General features: G+C 39.8%; 1 protein-coding gene and 1 long non-coding RNA gene across 8 annotated transcripts in view; one reads left to right on the top strand and one right to left on the bottom strand.

Moving 5' to 3' along the window:
• LOC107034508 (uncharacterized) overlaps positions 1-22,195 on the bottom strand; it is a 340,267-nt gene that overhangs the window by 203,090 nt on the left and 114,982 nt on the right. The window lies entirely within an intron of this gene.
• Positions 1-22,195, top strand: part of CCDC192 (coiled-coil domain containing 192) — a 175,509-nt gene that overhangs the window by 54,396 nt on the left and 98,918 nt on the right. The gene's annotated exons all lie outside the window — the stretch shown is intronic.

Raw genomic sequence — 22,195 nt, 5'->3', positions numbered from 1 at the left:
TCTGTCTCTTCCCTAAATGCCATTGGAGGTGTCAAACGGTGTTTATAAATGTTCTCTTTCCAGCCTCCTCTCTCCTGCTATTCACTCTGAGAGATCCATCAGTTCATAATGATTCAACTCTCTTTCCCTTGCAAATAAGCAACTCCATCCACCCCCATCAAGGTCTTTCCATCTTAATCATCTCCTGATTACAGCTCCTTAGTGCTATAATGAGCATTTCTTAAAACACTGTTCCTGGAAAAAAAAAAACATGCTAATAGGTATTCTGGGGGAAAAAAGACGAAAGAGCCACTGGAAATAAAGTTAAATTAAATTTACTTGCAGTTTATTTACTGCAACACTTGTGTGTGTACAATCTCCAAGGCCACAGCATGTCATTTTCCAGGAGTACTTGTCTATGAGTGATATTTTAAGCACATGGGTTTGGAGACGGCTGGCATACTGCATAGAATAAAAGCACTATCAATAAAATATGACCTGAATATCTTGCTCATACCCCAAGTTTAGTACAAAGTCAAATTTATCATCTTTTATCCCCATCTCTGAAATGTGTTCCTCTCTGTTCCCCAGGCATGGCAAACAATCTCATTCTGCTGTTAAATATTCTAGATCCAAACTACAAAGTAGTATTAAAATCCCACCTGTCTCTGCTTCCATCCTACATTTAGTTGTCAGGCTATGTGTATACTTCAGTAAGTTAGCTCACTTCCCTGTCTTGAATTCCGTTTTTTTTTTTTTTTTTTGCCAATTCCTAGCTCTTTTTGACCATGATAGATCTCAATTATTGCTACTGGCCCCAAATTATTAACACATTCAAGTCCAGAGCCTCCACTACCCCTGCCCACCACAGAACAGAGTAGTTCTGGGGGCAGAGAACCAAACAGAGCCAGGTTAACACTTAGGGAGAGTGAAATGTACCAGAGAATCAAAGAGAAGGAGGATTAAGGGACCAGGTTGGTGAGAATGGAACGCAGTAGATGGGGTGAGGGTCCCTCTGAGATAGGAGATCAGAAGGCTCCTGGGAGTTCTGGGGATGCCTAAGATTAAGAAGTAATTGAGAATATTAGTAAGAGTTGTCAGGCAGTATGTTCTTGAACCTCCTTAAGTGGGTGAGAGTCATGTGCAGTTTGAAACTCCTCTCTGGGTTGTGCCTAAGTATAACCATGCTGGAGGATGTAACCACTACAGTGCTCCCCTGATTTCCCTGCTGCCACCCTGAGCAAGGTTTCCAAAGGACCTTCCTTACCCTTCATCTCCCCATTCTCTCTCACTCCACTCTCTCTGCCTCACGCTAGGCAGTAAAACGGAACTGCTGTCTTTCTCTTCACATCCAATTTCGTTGATGCTCCGTGACTTTGCTCTCTGTGCTCTCATGGTCTGGACTATCCTGCTCTCTCCTCTTTATCCAAATAAATGTTACTCTTTGTGCAAAACTCTTATCAGGAAGCGACTTCTCCCTTGGCCCCCAGATGACCTTCTCTGGGCTCCCACAGCCTCTTGTAGATACATTTATTTTAGCTCAAAATACTACATTTCATTTATGTTATCTGTTTATACTTCTGTCCTCCACTAGACTTGAAGGTCATTGAGGGCAGCACCAAGAATGTGTGTCTGTATCCATGACACCAGTACATGGCAAGCTTATGCCAACCACTTAATATACTTTGCTGACTTCAATTGAATTTTACCCTGATCATGTCATTTCCCCTGTTCTATACCCTAAAGGAAGACTAAGGCTGACCATTACCCCAGAATAAAGTACAACCTCCTGACTGTGGCATTTATCACACTGGAAATGAGAGCCTAAACTCTAATTCAAAAAAATTACATGCACCTCAATGTTCATAGCAGCACCATTTACAATAGCCAAAACATGGAAACAACCTAAATGTCCATTGACAGACGATTGAATATAGAAGTTGTGGTATATTTATACAAAGGAATACTACCCAGTCATAAAAAAGAGTAAAGTAATGCCATTTGCAGCAATATGGATGGACCTGGAATTTGTCATACAAAGTGAAGTAAGCCAGAAAGAAAGAAAAATATCATATATTACTCATATATGGAATCTAAAAAATGACACAAATGAACTTATTTACAAAACAGAAATAGATTCATAGACATAGAAAACAAACTCATGGTTACCAAAGGGGAAAGTGGGGGCAGGAGTGGAGGGGTAAATAATGGAGTTTCAAATTTGCAGATACAAACTATTATATATAACATAAACAAACAATAAAATTCTACTGTATAGCAATGGGAACTATATTCAATACTTTGTTAGCCTATAATGAAAAAAGAATACAACAAAAATGTACATATGTATAATTGAATCACTATGCCATACATCAGAAATTAACATAATGCTGTAAACCGACTGTATGTCAATAAAAAAAAAAATGAAAATGGGAGCATGCCCCTTTCTCCTGTCTCCTCTCATCACACATCTATGTCTCCAAGCATACCTATGCATTCCTGCTCTGGGGCCTTTGCTCAGTTTCTTTGCAACTGGAATGTCTGTCCCCAACATGGTGTTTGCCAGATTTTTCCCATTCCTTATCAAGAAATTTCCTTCCAGGAAGGTTTTTTCTGACCATCAAACCAGAAGTGATCTCTCCTTTTTTGACAGTTTCACAGCACTTCTTTGTACCTGTCTTCTATCGCTTGTCACACTAGGGCCCACAATAGAATTACCTGATGTGGTCTAGCTCTTCCCCAAGACTGTGAGTGCCCGGAGAATAGGGAGCAAGTCTGTTTTCATGTATGTCTCTCAACAGTGGCTGGCTCAATGCCTTGTACAGATTTCGTTAAAATGAATTGTTAACATGGCTACATTAAACGTAAAGTTATTTTGGAATTTATAAGAGCCTGCTTTAAATCTCTGGGAAAGTTACTTTATGAAATTTTACTCTTAAAAATGCCAGTTACATAAGGCATTACTTTAATCTGAAATTGACACTTTCAAGGTACAACATAGAAGGGACAGAAGGTTCTATTCTATTCCTTAGAATGGAAATAGAAGGAAAAAACAGCAGAGAAAGAAAACTACAGTTTTGGGAAGCATCAGTTTCAGAAGAAGAAAGAAAAACGTCAAAGCAAGTTGTGGCCTAAACGTGAAAATTAACCAAGGGTCTAGGCTTCTTATTCAGAGTTCACTATTCTAGAACCTAATAGTTAAATTATACTATTAAATCGAAAATTTTAAATTGAAAGCTATGAAATGGGGAGAAGATCCAAGCCTGAACATTTCAGAGTGAGCTGTCACTGCTAATATTTTGAAGATTAAAATCTCATCCTATGAACTGTGTCTAGTCACAGCTTATAATTTTAAGATTGCAAAGGGTTGCCCTCCCAATGCACACATGGGCAGCCCCTCGAGCCACCCACAGGGCTCATGTGCCCTGGGCATTTTTATCACTCCCTCCCACATGATACTCACATGCTTAGAGAACTATATGGGATTAAACAAATATTTGAAGTGAATGTTTATAATAATTTAAAGATAATTGTTCATGTTAGGGCAATTTGAATCAGGACTAGGTGACTTAAAGAAAAAAAAATCCTTCTAAAGTCAGTGCCTTCTAAACCCTACTTTAGGAAGACACTTGCATCCCAATGTTCATAGCAGCACTATTTACAATAGCCAAGACAAGGAAACAGCCTAAATGTCCATCGACAGATGACTGGATAAAGATGTGGTATATTTATACAATGGAATACTATTCAGCCATAAAAATGACAACATAATGCCATTTGCAGCAACATGGATGTCCCTGGAGAATGTCATTCTAAGTGAAGTAATCCAGAAAGAGAAAGAAAAATACCATATGAGATCAGTCATATGCAGAATCTTGAAAAAAAAAAAGAACATAAATACAAAACAGAAACAGACTCACAGACATAGAATACAAACTTGTGGTTGCCAGAGGGGAGGGGGGTGGGAAGGGACAGACTGGGAGTTCAAAATTTGTAGATACTGACAGGCATATGTAGACTAGATAAACAATATTATAGTGTATAGCACAGGGAAATACATACAAGTTCTTGTAGCTCACAGTGAAAAAGAATGCGACAATGAATATATGTATGTTCATGTATAACTGAAAAATTGTGCTCTACATTGGAAATTGATACAACATTGTAAACTGACTATAATTCAATAAAAAAATAAAAATAAAGTGAGTGCCTTCCAATTTGCTGAATCCATTGGTTGCCTACTTCTAGTATCTGGAGCACATAAGTACTCAGCCCTGTCCATCCATTCTGTCTTGGATGATGTATCTTCAGGAGTCCAGGGGTTGGCCTCTCCCCACCCCTCACCTCCTTCACAATGGCTGGCCAGCTCATCTCTTGGTTTAGCTACCCCTCAAACTTAACCAGAGCCAAAAGTTCTATAATACTCCATAGGATTATTTCAAAAGAGAAATCTGGACAACTAGGTGGTATATAACTTGAGTGCGATGTTGCTTTCTATACTGCCCTGCATGCCTGAAATATTCATAATAAACTAAACGGCTACAAATATCCATAAGAAACTCTTCCAATGAATTATACAGGGTGCTTCAAGCTGTAGGATAGATGAGTGTGTCTTTGAAATCAGAAGCTCGTAACCTACAGTTTCTGAGGACACACTTAGAAGCAATGGTCCTGATGCTCAGAGTCAGAAACAGAGGGCATGGGGGGACCACTGTGAGTACCCAGGACAGAGGTTTCCCCAAAAAGCTGGTTTAACTTCTTCCTTTCCTTCTCTAAAGAAGCTATCAACTCCCATTTTACTTTGGAAAATAAGAAAAGAGCCTCCAATTTAGATTAAGTACAGACTCTTTTCTCCTAGAATTTTAAGTCCTCTGCTAATTGGTCTTTTCCTACTACGATAGAAAACATGGAATGTTTTTGCTTTTGCTGCCGTTTTTGGCTGCCTAGGCATCCATTAACACACCTTTTGCAACAGTACTCCTATATCCTGCCAATTGCACCTCTATGATCGTACAGTCTTGGAGGATCTATAATTCACAGCACCCTCTCAGCTACTAGCTGGGGGTTTGGCATGTGTCCTAAGTCAAATGGACTCTGAATATTAATTCAGGTGAAGCAAGAGAGGAAAACACTTGGAACCGTTACATCCTACAGTGACACCCAGGCATCATGGCCAAGGAGTCTGTGCTGTTGGACCAGGACTGCTCTAGATCCTATTCCTGAATCTGACTCTTGTGCATTTTTAGGAACCATCCAATAACCCTAATTAGCTTGAAGAAAATTCCCTTTTTCTTTAAGCTAGTAGGAAGCAGATTCAGTTGTTTACAGTTGAGAAGCTGTAATTCTTAGATTCTCCAAGTAGTTCTCAAAGTGTGGCCCCTGGACCAGAAGCATTAAAGTCATCTGGGACTAGAAATGCAAACTTCGAGACCTCATTTCATACCTCCTGAATCAGAAACTCTGGGAGTGGGATCTGGGAGTACATATTTATGAAGTCCTCAAATGATTCTGAGGATGACTAATGTCTGAGAAGCACTATGCTGTCCAATGAAATCCCTATCACTTTCAGCCTAGACCATCTGTCCTCACCAGCAGCACTGCCCCTGACCAGTGTCTCACTGTTGGGGGCCAGCCTTTCCGTCCACATGCTCCTGCCTCTGGGAAGCATCTCCAGGCCTGGTTCTTAGATCAGCAAGTTAGGATCGCGGCCCACAGGACCTGTTTGTTCAACTGATGAGCCAAACAAGAATGAACCTCCTGCTCCTTCCTCTCTAAATCCCATACTTCTGTGTACTCAAGAAGTATCACTTCGTTCCATTAAATCATCATGACGAGCTCTGAAGGAAAGCAACAGTGATTAATAACACTTTAGAGTCAGCCATACAACAATTTACAATTTCCTAAAGGCTCCCACCCACATTATGTCATTTTTTTTCCACAATAGTGCTGTGAGGCAAGTATTACTTCCTCCTATATCAGATGAAGAAACTGAATCAAGTATGGGTAGGGATAAATTAGGAGTTTGGGATTAGCAGATACTATATGTAAAATAGATGCGTGACAAGATCCTACTGTATAGCACAGAGAACTACATTCAATATCTTGCAATAATCTATAATGAAAAAGAATATATATATAAAAAACAGAATTACTATGCTATACACCAGAAACTAACACATTGTAAGTCAACTATACTTCAATTTAAAAAAAAAAAAAAGGCAGTAAGAAGCCTGCTCACAGCAAACACCCTGTACGTAGCAAAGACTCGCATGCAGATACTCTGTCTCCAGGGCCTGTTTTCATAAGCTTGATTTAATTTTTAATTTTTTGATTTTTTTGCTAAATATATATGCCAACACATTCCAGTTATATCAATAAATTAATTTTTATTATCTTTAAACTTTATTCTAATCTACAGATCTCATGGCAGAGTTATCAGCCTGAGAGACTTGGGTATTAGGACCTAATAGAGCCCTACCTGGAACCAATGTGGAATGGGGAAATTCCTTTCCTGTGGGCCATTCTTTTAGAGCCAGACATGTTAATCTACATGGAAAATTCCTCAATGATTATTTATGGACAGAACCCACTGGTGAGTGTTGCTGCCAAACTTCTCTGCGAGCTTGAAGGGAGGGCAACTGAGTTCCCATATCACACCAAGCAGGTTGCTCCTAAGCTAGACTCAGTCAGGACTCCCTGCACTGGGCGCCATTAAATGGCTCCTGCCTAGCAAGGAGTGCATAAAGAGCTAACAGCACATTGATAAGACAATATTCAATACAAAAGTCTAGAGTGCCACCAGACTCCTGTTTAATCAAAATTGCCTTTTTCTTTTCTTTTTTCTTTTTTGGCATTAAAAAGCCAAGGCACAATAAATTGGTATGGGAGCCACTAATCTTAGCTGTAGGATCTACCTATAAAGGCAAATGGAGGGGCAGGGACCTAAGGCATCAGTTTGGACAGTCATATCAAGCAAGCATGGGTTCTGGCTGACACCCAGAAGACTCATTTTCCCTTTCTAACTAGATCCGAGTTCTGTTTCTTCATTTTCTATGGATGACGAATAAGTTTAAGCTGAACAAGCACCCAAGGACAATGCCCGCCACTCCAGCTACTTTAGAACCACTGCATGTGTCTGATCTTTGTTGACCCACCTAACCAGACACATGATATAATCCCTTCACTTTTTTGGTAAATACCTATTTTGGTAAGTATATTGGTAAATACCTATTAGCTAACTATGCATTGCTTCAAACACATTATTTCAGTTTTTTACTTGAGAAGCTTAGACTTCTAATACCGATACCCTCTCAAAGGAATACATAGAGTTTAGAGGCCCAAACATTTCAATATAGACTTTTGGTATAATCTCTACCTACTTGTCAAAAAAATGATCCTGAGCTGATTTAATCCACAAAACTGCCAGTCATTCATGCTCACACAGAACTCACCTTATACTATTACTACAAGCATCTAACAGAAATCATGTTTTGTTTCCTTAACAATTCAAATCTCTTAAACATAAGTGAGAGTCATATCCTTCCACTATGGAGAAGAGAAAGATACGCTATTGATAGGAATCATGAGTGGGTTTTAAAAGATCACTGGTCCTGCTATCTAGTTCCTGCCAGGTGGAAGAGCAGTGAGGGGACTAGGCCCTGGGCTGGAACCTTGGGCCTGGTACCCTAGCTGCTGCCTGACAAAGGTTACTATGGTTCTGTTCTTATCTGGGGAAAGAAGCTAATAACATAACAGCCTCACAGTGTTTTGGGGAAGATCCACTAACTGTGAAGTGAGGTAACATATATGATGTAGTTAGAGTGCCTGACACAAACCTAGGTTCAAAGAAATGTGTTAACAGTTATTCCAAAATAAACTATTTCCGTAACTGTTCCAAAACCTTTATGGGGTTGTGGTTAATAATCTGTTAAAATAAAGTACACATTTTAGCGGCCAGTTTATTTTATAGAGAGGTTTATTTATAGGAGGTTGATTAATCAAAGACTCAAAGTTAATTTCTGAGGAGAGTCCTGTGTCCTGTCAGTACTTCCTCAGCTCATCTCTTCCCCTGAAGAAGGTCTTCTGAACCCTTTCACAGACCTGTCTCCTTGTAACTGTGTCTGTCTGTCTGTATTTCTGATTACACTGTATCTTAAAAGTAGAGCCTGGGTCTAATTCATGGTGTCTGCCGAGCAGTAGGTTCTCAGTAGGTATTTGCTGAATGAATGAATGAATAAATGAATGAGTCAATCAAAGGGGTGAGTAGGTGAATGAAAGGGAGCAAACTTTCAACTCAAGAAGTATCATTTTAGGCGCCACAATTTCCAAAACAAGATGTCAGTTCTAGCCCCAATGCAGCTGACCACTTCTACCAGAGAGCTCTGCTCTTACCTGCACTTCAGAGGCTGACCAGGAGTGCCATCTCGGCCTCAATGCTTAGCTTTAAAAAAAACTTGGCTGAAAGGAAGCATATCACAGAGGAGTACCTGAAAGATGGTCCATTTTTTTCTTTCAGGCAGGTACACTAAATTATTCCTAAATTGAGGTCAGCAGAAAGCCGTATTTCTGGACCTCATCAAACTGTCCTAGAATTCCTTCTATTGAATGAGGGGGAGGCGGTACAGCACGATGCTGATGGCTTAGTCTGGGAAGACTTTATAATTGTCCTCTGAAGCTTATTAACATATTTGCTGTCAGATTATTATTGAGAACATTTATTGTTCTATCAGAAAGTATGTTTTCCTGCAGATTCTGCACCAGGAATACTGGCACCTCCACTGAGCACTGGGCTTGCGTTTACTCCATGGAGTCTGTGTTTCTATAAATGGTTATTTTGACTATAATTTTGGCTAGCACCAAGTCCTCTGTGCCCCACCTCTATAAGTGATTATGTAGGATGTCAGGGTGTAAAATGTATGAACCAGCCTTCACACTTGCTTCCCCACCCTTAACTTCCTTTTTCTGTATCTTTCAAATTCTTATTCTAGCAGCTTGTAACTCAAATTTATTTACCTTTTCAGGCTACCCTAAATTCTTTCTAAAATGTATCAATACCAAATTAAATAAACACATCATAAGGGAAGTAATAAGACTGAATCCATAAAAGTGCCGTGGCAGTTCTCCAAGAGTTGGCTCCACGGACAATAGATTCAGTTACGTAAATTTCTTACTTAAAACTCTCAGGGGCTGCTCACTGACTACAAGAGAGTAAATAACTATCATGGCATGTAAGGACCTTGACCAGGTCCCTCCTATTTTTCCTTTGCCAGTTTCATCTCCTGGACTTCTCCTCTTCTCCTCTCCTGCCAGTTGACACCCAACAGTGGTGCTGATTCGAGGATTTGGAATTAACTAAGGATTCCTCTAGGTTCAGGCCTCCATCCCTTGGCAAATTAGGCCCCTCCCCCTACTTCAATCCCTACAAGCCTTTCAACAAAGGATGCACATATCCTCCAGGTGAGAAGCATCTCCTGACTCCTCAGATATAGGAGCTCACCTTCTCTCAAGTATACATTCTACGGATCTCTCTTTTAGCCTCAATTCTACTCCATTAGGTGAGTCCCCAAGTTCTGGGACTCAGCTTTATTATTCACATGGAGTTCTTGACATCAAGTAGGTGTTCAGTAGATGCCTTGTTGAGTGAATGGACAAATAAATGAGAGAACATACCTATCTGTAAACACTGGCTGCTGTTTAATGTTCATTGTTTAAAATAAAACAACAGCAAATTAAGAGTGTCCCTCTAGTTTATAGCCAATCATCAAGAAACACCAATAAATTATTTACTTGTAACTAACCTATTTTCAAAATGGAAGAAACAAAATCAAATAAAAATTTGTATCTTAAATGGATATTGTCTGGCATTTTATGAATATTAAACTTTATCTGTTCTCTTGATATAATTTTATACTGTTATTAAACATTAACTATAATGTTTAACTTAATCATACTTAATTATTTATACTCTAACTTCACAGAGAATTTGAGGTGGCTTATAAGAAATGCAAGTAAGAAACAGCTGAATTTTGAATTTTTATAAGTATATAAATAACCATAATTGAGAACATATATATATATTTAAGTAAAATAGCAATTAAAAGGAGGAAAAATAGAATATTCATGTTTAAGTCATAAATTCCCACACAGTAGAGTTGAAACAGAAATACAGCTTTGATCTTCCTAACAGCCAGAGGCAAAATAGGAAAAATGAGCAGATAAATAGTTTTTATCATATTAGGGAGGAGATGTTATTAATTATTTTTTAATTAGTTAATTCAGAAATGAGTTTTATGTTAGATTTCATATAGGGAATATTGAGAGATATAGTAAGGGGAAAAACCTATCAAAAATATCAGATCGGCAAATGTAGCCATGGGTTTTATATGACTGTTTCTATAATTTCCATCAAAAGAAGCCAAGGGCATAACATGCAAATAGTTAAAGTAATCTTTACTCATTGTAATTGTTGTGTAGCTGGATTGCATACTTTTTTAATCCCCAGCTATTTATAATAACCCACTAGGCAAATTCAATGGCATTCAAAGGCCAAGTAAGTAATGCAGGCAAGGGAAGATGGCCAGAACAAGTCATGTGAATCTGGAGAGCGCATGACTTACATAAAAGGGAGAATAAAGCTCAAGTTGGCCAAACTATCCAATTTTTCAGAAGATGAAAATCCAACTTTTTGTGTGCAATCTCATTTATAAATGTTGGCAATTAATTCAAATAAAATAGAATGCTCTGTGTGACGATCAAAACACAGTTACAGGCAGCTTAAATATGAAATTTATACTGATTTTTAAATTTAGACTGCTATTTCCTTACATCTGTTCTGTAAGATCTTCATTACAAAGGACATGAGTGTGTGGCTACACCTGAGGGGAGTCAGTCTGTCTTTACGGCTGTCGTTTCAGCCACTCTGATATTAGGATAACAGTAGCTGTTGTAACGAGAGACCCCAGAATCTCAGTGACTTAACACAACAGAAGTTTATTTCCTGCTCATTCCAGTAATAGTCTATTTCAGTTGGCCAGAGGGGAAGAGATCATGGAGGGGTTTGCTTGGGAGGTTTCTAATGGGTTATGCCTGGAAAAATGGAGCACCTCACTTCTGCTCATGTTCCATTGGCTAGAAATTAGTCAGGAGGCCAGATTAACTGCAAGGAATGCTGGGAAACATAGTTTAGCTGAGCCCTCAGGAAGAAGAGGGAGCATGAATTTTGATGAGTGGATGTCAGATTCTGTCACACCAGTGTTTAAGTCATTCATCTTATCTTGGATCTATAGGTATTCACAATCTGACCCCAGAGTGAAGGACATTAGAAATTGGTTTGTAAATAATTACAATTATTATCATTAACAATAATTATTAAACCAGGTAGAACTTGAAATTAAAATTTATGCAGTAACTATTAGACAATCAAAAGGTATGAAAGAGAATGTACAATATCCCTCCACATCTTGCTCCATGATAGCCAATAGACAAAAATATCAAATTGCTTTTTTTTTTTTTAATAAATACAAATCTGACTCAGGCCCCTTTTGTCATTGTTAGGAGGAAATTAAGTCTCAGGCATTTGGTAGGAAGAGTAGTCTTCCCTCCCTCCCGGGGTTTGCGTAAGACCCCCAGGGATTTTACTATTCAAAAGCTGGAGGCACTGTTGTCTAGTTAACTGTGGCTGCCGATCCCTCTGCTCCAAGCCCATACCTATTGGCTCTTCAAAGACCAGTGGCTCTTTTTGTTCAGTGCTAGGCCTTACCAGAAGATTTGTGGGAGCTCCTGGTCTTTATATAGCACCAGGATTCAGCCTTCCTTGGCACACTTGCCTATCTGAGGTCTTATTATCTAAAGGACCTGGGTAGAAGTGGAGTATGGTCCCTAACATCTCAAGCTCCCCCAGTACCTCATCCTCTCTGTTTTGAATGAACCAACTTCCTCCCCTGGAGTTTGTTTACTTTCTTTTCCTTCTCAAAACATTGAACTCTATCCCCTTCCTACTTGAGATATTTTTAGGTTCTTTTATTAATGAGGCCAGGCCTCTCAATCACAGGCTGTCCAAATGCCTAACACTCCATCAACGGATGTTCATTTCCTCTCCTTGCATGAGAGCGTGAGGTGGGTAGTGTCAGTGTTGGAGTAAGGCCAACTCCCCTTCACGAGGCTGAAGTTTCCACTTTGGATTTATTTGAAACTTAAGGGATTGTCTAAATAGGTAGAAATGTATGCTTGGATAACTGATTAGAAATATAACATATTTTGTAGTTCACTGTGTTTTTAAATGTGAAGTATTGAAATTATTAAGTAAAATAAAATCTGAGCTGTTAACTTTACCTGTCAGCATTAAAATGGACTTTGACCAGTCACATGTTAGACAGCTTCTAATCTCCAATGATCAGCCTATCTTCACAACTAGGTTTACAAGGCAGTAACATTCCTAAGATGAAAGAAATGTGAGCTCTCACACCAATAATTAGGAGGTTTAAGAGTCAGTGGCAAAGTCTGAGAAGAAGAAAAGAGATGGGAAAAAGGCCTCTCTGCTTCCTCCTCAACCTCTTCTTCCCAATACCCGCATGCTCCACACACCCCTCCCTATCCTGGTTAATTGGGTAAGTTGACTAAATATTAAGAAATGCTTGAGCATCAACTTCTTGGTAAAAGACACAGACTGTGGGGTCAGAGCCCTGTTCTCCTGGTTTACGAGCTGGGTGACCTTTGGTAGGTTGCTTGATCTCCTGAAGCTCAAGTTCCACAACTTCAAAATGATGATAGTAAATGTATATAGCACCCAGGGTTGTCACAAGGATTCAATGAGTTAACACTTATCAAGTTCTTAGATCAGTACCTGCCACATAGGAAATCTTACATAAGTGCTGGCTAACTAATAAAACAAAAACAAAAATTACAACAGCAGCAGCAGCAAAAGCCAGCAAACATGCCTATGGCTTTGTTCAGTGCTAATTTTAAGAGAATTTTTGGTGAGAGAATGCTCTGAGAATTCTGCATCATGATTTTCTGACTAGATGAGACGATACAGGAAGAGGGTTTAAAACAGTGCCTGGGACACAGCCAGCCCTCACGGACCTTCACATTAATTGGTGCTGCTACTTTATCGTGATGATCATTTGCAATAAATGTTCTGACATTCTTCTAACAATATAAAAGCACATATTTTTCAGTACCAGATTTCCTTTTATTGAGTTTGACTCTTAGGTATTTTACCACCTTCACAGCAATTACATCAAAGTACTTATTCTTGTAAGTACTTATTCTGTCTCTGCATGAGGAGAGCAGGTGGGATACTGCACCTGCCAGAAGAGAAGCAGAGGAACTAATAGGGGCACTTTGGCTCACCTTCACCTGAGTAAGAACACAGCAATTGTATTAGGCAGCTGTCAATCCCAGGGGGAATGGAAAACTACTGCTGAGGAGTTTTGCAACTCCTAAAGACCATCTTTGATGCTAAGAGGCGATTCTGACCACACTCCTGCCCCTCCACATTCGCCTTCCTAACCTTTACTTCCTCAGCCCCCTGGAGAATATCACCCCACCTGATTCCATCCAATTCTTGCTTGACCCCATAAACAAACATCCCAAATGGGACTTGTGATGACGCAAATTCCCCCTGTGTAGTGCTAAATGAAATGCAGCTGACTCAGCCAAGTTTTCTCTGACGTCCATTTCTGGATGCACGTTTCTGGACACATTAGTGCGCCTTTAGTCGGGGAGCCAGCGGAGGGAAGAGGAGGGGCAGCTGGCTCACACCTTCTCTGGCCCTATTTTTTGTTCTGTCCTTTTTTGGCTTTGGCCTTACTATTCTCAGATACTGTCAGGAATTCCTCTAGAATAGAAGCACCTCAACTGAATTGAGTAAGGAAACTTTTTAAGCAAGTAAATTTTAATATCATTTCTTAGAAATCACTGATGGTGTCAACCTTCTCTTTTGCAAAATGAAAAAGGGAAATTGTTTCTAATTTTAAATGTTAAGTAACTGCTTATGTGCAGATGTTTATCATTCGTACTGTTTCAAATATAAATAATCCAATCTTTTGCCCAGGCTCTTCCCTTTGAGTTCCATTTATTGAGAAGTGACATAAACCCCACGGGGAGACTGCCAGGAGAGAGGAGTCCCAGAGAGTTCATTTGAGGCTTTTTAAATGATAAAAGTATTGTCATAACCTCAGAACCTGTAACAATGACCTGCAATCCTGTAACAGAAATCATTTAGACAGACTTGTTTAAACCGGTATAGTTTCTCAAAGTTGGATAATCAGAGAGTTGACATGGTTTAGGTATGAGTCACCCTAAAAATGAAGAAAACCTAAAATAGTAACTCCACAACTTTGAAATCTGTTGAAATCTGTTTCATTAGAAATGTATGGCAACATCATGTGGCAGGAGCCAAGGAGAACTTAAGCTTCTCATGGAAAGACCCCAAGCAAGAGGAACAGTTAAATGAAAAACCGAAAGAAAGTAATTGTTCATTCTTCCACTATTTTTGCTCATCCTAAAAAGCCAGTCCCTCATCCTTCAGGCTCACTAGGGGCAGGGAGTCTTGACTGTGAATTGTTATTGTCTGTCTTGGCGGAAGAACCGGTGAAGAGGAAGTATTAGGAGGAGGAGCGGAGCAGGAGGAGGAAGTTTGGGGATCAAACTGGGAGGCTGCTGCCTGTGGAGGGGAGAATGCCCAGTGCACCAGGCTGGGGGTGGGAGCAGGAACAATGCAGACAGTCAGACTGGAAGTTCAAAAGAGGGAACAGGCGGAAATGAGAATAAGAGGCATTATTTGGCTTTGTGGAATGACTAATGAGAATACAGCTAGATGTTTACATTAGCATTAAAAACAAGTTATGTCCAGTCAGAGCTCCTGGGAATGTTTCCCCCTCAACACTCTCCCATGCCTGATACACACCCATCCCCAGAGATACAGCACATGAGGTAACAGAAGTAATTACAGAGCTCTGTTACAGTAACCCTTAAAAGGCTGCACTTTTTAGCTAGTTATTGCTGGAGACAAAAGTTACACTGGTTGGAAACCTAGGATCGAGGTGGATTTTGCCTGAACATCTAGCATGTTAAATGCTCATAAATGTGTAGCTTTTTCAGTATATTGGAATCGTGCAGTTTAGTTGGTAAGAGATTCAGTAATATTTTGAGGATAGTTCCATGACTTCTCCAAAAGTGTGTTGCCTGGGGAGTTTGCCTTTCAGCCATTGATCTTAGGATATGAATTTAAACTTCAGGATAACTTCCTTGCAAATGGATCTTTTGCTGGTCAGTCTCAAGCGTGACCCTTTTGGGAATTCAAGCCAGTAAAATTCTATGCCACTGGGCTCCCACTGCTCCCCCGGTCAGGTCTTAAGTATCTGCATTGTCTTAAACTCTGTTGAGGATAAATAATTGTATTCAAAATCTTCTTTAAGTATTGTAAATTCTTTTTCTTAGGACACTTCAACTTTGATCAGTTTTCATGGATGGATTTTTATTTTTATTTTCAAGCATACGTTCTGGGAAAATTTAAAGCCTAAACCTGTAATTCTCTATAGCCCTCATGAATAACACTAATTACAATAACAGGCTCTCTTTCTTTTTGCAATGATCATGTGCTGCCTTAAAAACGCATAGCAGTAAGATTCCAGATGTATTCTTAGGTCTGAATGGTGTATGTTTACACCACGGGAGCTATTGCAGAAGTCAGTTTCAACGTACGTTAGAAAGGATTGATTGATATTTGTGACATTTTCTGTGGACTATCACATGTCAGAGCAATATCAACCTCTAGGAAGATCAAGATGAAATGTCAGAACATCAACTGAAACACTTCTTTCCTGGATTTCATTTCACAGTGATTTACAAAACTCAAAACCTGGTCTCCTAAGGCTGGTAGCCCATTTGAGGATGGAAGAGGTTGGGGAAGAATCAGGTTTAACATAATTTCAGTACATTCACAGGTTCTTGCATGGAATATACCTTTGGCATCACAGAACCCATCTTCTCATAGGCCTTCCAGGTTGCCCACTAGAGTCTAACAAGTTTCTTTGTATCAAAAAGTGTAAGAAGGGATTTGTCAAAAGCAATGGTTGGATATGTTCTTGATTAGGTGTTATTAAATAATAACAACATGTACGTACAAAGTTCAAAACTCAGATTCATATTTTTTCCTCAAAACTTTTCATCCATTGCTGATGCTCAGATAAAGCTATTAAACATTGTATTTTCAAGCTGTTGCGGTATTTGAGAAAGGTAGCAGGGCAGACAGGTTGATTAAGAAATAAGACCACCTAAACTTATTAGGCTGATGGACTTGGCAAAGAGGTCATCATTCAGAGTTAGTATTCTGCAGAGAGTATCTTAGAAATCAACATATAGTTGTGTGGATAAATATTTTATAATTAGTATCAAATATCACAAAGGGTTCAGACTGTATCAGTGAGATCCCTTAAACTCTGAATGGTGGAGACAATTTCTCAAAATAAACCTAAAAAGGAGGGCTTTTCTGGAAAAGAGATTTGCCAGGGCCCTAAAGCTAACCAGCAAATTTGGGGTAAGCTTCTACTGACAGTTCAGCATTAAGGGGCCTCAAAGGAAGAGTTCTGTGATAGCTATAATATTCTTGTTTAACAGAAATATATTCCCTCCAATTTTAGCAGAATATGAATTAATTAAAGATCATGAGTGACTCTCAGACTCTCCAAGGTGGCCAGAGGACCAGACTTAGAAAGTGAAGCCAGGAATGATGCTCAAATTACACAGAACTGCCCCAGTGCAATCATCCACCACTGTGCTACCCCAACTAGTACCTCTGATGCCAGCCCTGGAAGCTTCCTTGAGAACCTCTACCTCTGTACAGAGTGTTTCTGCTGTGAGTGGAATCTGCCCAGAAATGGTTCTGATCTGAATTCTGGCATGGATGCTTCTGACTGGTAGAGAGCAAGTCTCAAGCATCAATGAGGATGCACAGGAGGTGGAAAGTGAATTTTAGGCTTCTACCTTGAGAAGGTTAGGACACATAAGTAAGGAAACCTCCAAGTCTAGGAAAAGTGCTCAAAATACTCAGAAGACAGAAAGAATGGTATATTTCCACTACACCTGTCAAATCCAGAATCTGGTTCCTGGAGCAAGACTGATCAGAATAGCTCTAGCTTTTGTCTAGGTTCTTAGACAAAAATAAATTGAGGCAAATTTAACTGTAGCCTGGGAGGATACCAGGGTTCTTAATGATTGACCTACTCCTAGCTGTTTCTTTAAATCTTGTCCTTTACTATATTGGAATTTAAATTTATCAAACATAGATAACAATGTGATATTATTAGTTTTCTATTCTAACTTAGTAGTCTTTTTATTTATGAATCATAACTGATTGGATGCTATGATAGTCCTTCTTTTCCACTCATTAGCAGGCACAATCTCACACTTGCTGGCAGTTGTTAAGATTGCAGGTACAGTGTCTTGGAGGAAACAGTGACATTAGGAATGTGGTCCTCAACCTCAGTGAGTCTTAGAATCACCTAAAAAGGTTGTTTAAAATACAGGTAAAAGAGTTACCATATGACCCAGCAGTTCTACTCCTAGGTATATATCTGAGAGAACTAAAAACATATCCACAGAAAAACTTGTACACAAGCATTCATAGCAGCATTATTTATAATAGCCAAAAAGTGGAAACAATTCAAATATCCATATCAACTGATGACTAGATAAAAAACGCAGTATATCTAAACAATGGAATATTATTCAGCCAGAAAAAGGAATCAAGTACTGATTCATGCTATGAAATGAATGAATCCTGAAAATACTAAGTGAAAGAAACCAGAAACAAAAATCCACATAGTGTATGATTTCCCTGATATGAAACATCCAGAGCAGGCAAATCCACAAGGATGGAAAGTAGATTAGTGGTTGCTACTTGCCTGAGGGAGTGGTTGCTGGTGGATGGGAAATGGGTGTTAATGGGTATAGGTTTCTTTTTGTGTTGATGAAAATTTTCTCTAATTGAACAGTGGTGATAATTGCACAACTTTGTGAATATACTAAAGCCCACAGAATTTTATACTTCAAAGGGGTTAATATTATATGAATTATATTTCAATAAAAAAGAGAAAAGATGCAAGTAGATTTCTCAATTTTTCTACCAAAGACTCTAAATGTAGGTCTGGGCTGGAGTCTAGAAAACATGTATTTTACTTTGGATACAGTCAGTCTATAAACCAACTTTGATAAGCACTGTATCTGGGTCTCACATGTATAATCTCCTAAACCATAACACTGCAGAAGCATTCATACAAATCCACAATTCCTCAAATTCATCATTTTACCTTAGGAAATATGTATTAAAAAGTATAGAATACTATCAGAAGAGTCTTCAGAAAATGATTTATGAAAAAAACACAATAGGTTTCCCCTAAATAAATGCTGTAACACCAATGGACTTAATGATTTTTAATAAATATGATACCTGTATTTATTATCCTGAACCCATTTGCATTCTAGAAAAAAGAAATTGCTATCTCTTACATAACTTGATGAAAAGTCTAAAATTTTCTAGCTTGAATTGTATTAATTTATTAATATAACAAAACTTTAGCATCAGACAAGCTTGTGCACTGGGTTGATAGAAGAAAGGGCCCACCGTCACCCTCTAGGACTTTGCCCTCTAATGCAGTGGTTCCCAACCTCGGCTATACATTGAAATCAACTGGGAGTTTTAAAAATTCTGAATGCTGGATCCCACTTGCATAGACCCTAATTTCATCAGCCTGGAGTGCAAAAATCTCCTTGGATCACTTTGATATACAACCACAATTTAGAACCACTGCTATCAGAAAGAGGTGAACCATACACAGGTCATATCACATACCATGGCAGTAATCAGAAATTGCTTTGGGAACTCAGAGGAAGCACTGCTAACCCAGGCTGCAGACGGGGACCGCCCAGCCAAGTCTTCATGTATGGGGTGAAACCTGAGCTGAGTATTAAACTGGGAGAAGGCTTTGGCCAAGTGAAGATGGGGTAAGCATGAGAGAGATCCAGGCACAGGAAGCAGACCATGCAGAGGCAGGGAGAAGTGGAAGAGCCTGAATGTCATCTTTAAGAAAAGACTGTTAAGTAAAAGCCCAATAGACATGACCTAATTTGCAGCTGGCTATACCACTGAGTGTTTCCTCAGAAACCAGCCTGAGTAGGCAGTGTTAGGACTTCTAGGTCAGAGCATCTTCTCCCTTTCTTGCATTTGAGGAAAGGTAGCAACATCCTAGTGCCCTGTATCAGGGACTCACAGTAGAAGACAATCTATAGTGCTGGGTTTTCCGGTGAAGTCATTAGCTACTGAAATGGATCCTGGACGTATCTGTAAAGTGTTTAATCCATGTCTACTCATATCAATTGCAGAGCCACTTTTCCAGAAGTGCTTAAGCCCACATCCCAGGTAAGGATCCTCTGTCATCTCTAAATTAAGCAACCACGGAAAAGCACGGAGGAACACAAACTAGGCAACTACTAGGAGACAAACTTAAAAGGAATTTCCATATAGAGCAAGAGGTGCCTAACTCTCTCTTATCCCTAAAAGAACTCTGGGAGTTGGATAGTTACCACGTAATTATGTAAAAGACTCTGCTTCAGGCTCATGGCCCTGTACTCTTCTTATGTTTAAAGTCCAATTGCCAAACAAATACAGGTGGCTCTCTGGTAGAGTAAACAATCAGCGTGTTATTTCCAGAGGAATATTTAAGGTTATAGGGAAGTTGCCTTTATCTGATGTGGTGGAGTCAGTAACATGGTAATAAATGTTTTCTTTTCTTAAGGCTGGGAGATCACTCCTATAATGTGACTTTAAAGATCTAAAATGAAGCATGTTTCCCAAGCTCCCTGGCTACCTTGGTTTCAAAAATGTATATCAAGGGACAGAAAAGGGAAGATTTAAAGAAATTAAAATCTAGACACAGATCAGTAACTATTGGACTCTGGCATTTTCTAGGGCCACATCTGAATCAATTGTCCTGATTCTTTTCCCCAGAGGACAAGAAACTTGCCATTGTCACTCCAGGGACAACATTCTGGGCTGGGTAGGTTCCTGCCTTATCACCTAACATCACCTAATCCGGAAGCACTGAAAACTGCTTGTCCTTTTCAGAGAAAAGAGGCTTTCACTTTGCTCCTTGGGTACACTGTTTAACGGTGGGACCCTGGCCCCATTCAGGTTACATCCTTTGCAAAAAATCTCTTTCCATCTGTCGTTTGTCTTGATGCCCAAACTGTGTATGGGTTTCAGGAAACAGAGAGATCAGAGTTACAAGCTTTGCTTAAGACCCTCACTCATTTATTTCCCAAATATAACTGTGGTAAAAAATAGCAGTAAACAAAACAGACAAAATCCCTACTCTCATGGAACTTATATTCTAGTGGGACAAGAAAGAAAATAAGCAAATAAACTAGAAAATGTATAAAGTGCCAGATGGTGCAAAAGGGCATAAGAGAAAAACAGAGCATGGAAATTGGGTAGATCCTAGGAGAAGTGGACTATTTTATACAGAGTGACAGGGAACGGTCTCACTAGGGAGACAATATAAAAGCAGTAACGGGAGGGAACAAGCTCAGGGAATGTCTAGGGAAGGACATTCTACCAGAGAGGCTCCAGGAAAAGCAAAGCTCAATGCTGGTTTCAGAGCACAGATCTCTGCAGATCTGTAGACAAAAGAGTTCTGAAGCACGACAGAGAACATGGTCCTCAAGCATGAGGCGCTGCTGCCGCAGGTCCCTCAGGCCCCACAGGCATGTGAATGACACCTAGTGTCAGGGCCAGACTAGGTCTGTGTTGCAGGCTGGAGACCATCCTTGGTGCAGGTGCTAAGGCAAGATTTCCGAGGAAAAAAGGAACCAGTGTCTCTCAGTGCTCCTCAAGAAGTGCCCCCAATCCAGAGAAATACCTTGCCTATCAGCCCTGCATTGTGAGAGAGAAATCCAGGCAAACCTGCCTCTCTCTTGAAGGTGTCTAGGAGGGCGTATGGTTGTGTCGTACCTGTGCCCTGAGTGGATACTGATAGTACGAGTGCAGACGGTAATCTGACCACACAGGTGTTTTTCCCACACTTTGTAAGGGTAAAATCCATTTTTCAAGTCTGTGGGTAGTTGATGTTGACAAAGCCTGGGGCTGTTTGCAGCCACACCCCTTTCCCCTACCATCTGCCCAGGTATTTGGTCAGAAGGAGGCTCTCTGCTTTTTATTACTGAGTGCATGGTTGACCCATATGCCCTTGGGATAGTCCAGAAGTCTCCCTTATACCACATTGTTGGAAGACACATTTTAATATGTCTGTAACATGTCCCTATCCTCTCTCTACTCATTTTCCCAGTTCAATTTGCCACACTGAAAATTATTTTACTAGTGAACTAGCCTCTCTCCACCATATGGGTTAAAGGCTACAAAGCTGTTCTGGGCCAACTTTCTTCCCCCATGCTAGCCAATAAATTCTATTCTCCAGCCTTGCTGCAATCTCTGCTTTACTTCTAAAACAGCCAATGAGAACATGATGCCCTCTTTGGAAAGAGCCATCCCCAAAGCTCCATCGTCTCTCTGACCTTGAGGATCACCCTGAGAGTTGTTCTTATATGTTCCAAGGAGGTCATAGGATTACCCAGTGCTCCTTTACAATCATGCTTCAGAGTTTTTATTAAAATTGGTGAAAGGTTTTCTGTTCCAACTGTACCCACACAAAAGAATCATTATTGATTTGACCTTTAATTGCCAACTAGCCAATTTTTCTTTGCTGATGGAAATCATGGCCACTTCCAAAATGCTCAGCCCTCATGCCACCCAGCACCATGAGCCAACGAGGGGGTCACATCAGCGCGCACCTCCACCCAGCAGCAGGACTCCTAACCACAACACATTCAGGAAAGAAACGAGAGCAAACCTAGACTTCAGACTTCTATTACCACTTCTTGCTCTTTGAGAAATAACAGTAACACCTAAAAAAGCCTGTCTTCAGGGACATGACCAAGGCTGAAAGCGGTGCTTCACTTCAGAAAAAAATTAGCAGCTGTAGTTTTCTCTTTAACATGAACAATAGTAACAACTTCTTCGTAGCCACTCAAAAGGGAAGGATAGAGGAAAGAATACAACCTTTATTTTCAACTGAGAAAGAGACCGGAATTGCTCAATGTCCCAGGAACTTTATTTGAAAGGATCCTGTTTAAGTGTGCCAGCTAGAGAAAATATTATTTA

Source organism: Vicugna pacos, chromosome 3, assembly GCF_048564905.1.
Source record: "Vicugna pacos chromosome 3, VicPac4, whole genome shotgun sequence".
Lineage (NCBI taxonomy): Eukaryota > Metazoa > Chordata > Mammalia > Artiodactyla > Camelidae > Vicugna > Vicugna pacos.
This window is presented reverse-complemented; position numbering and strand designations above follow the sequence as displayed.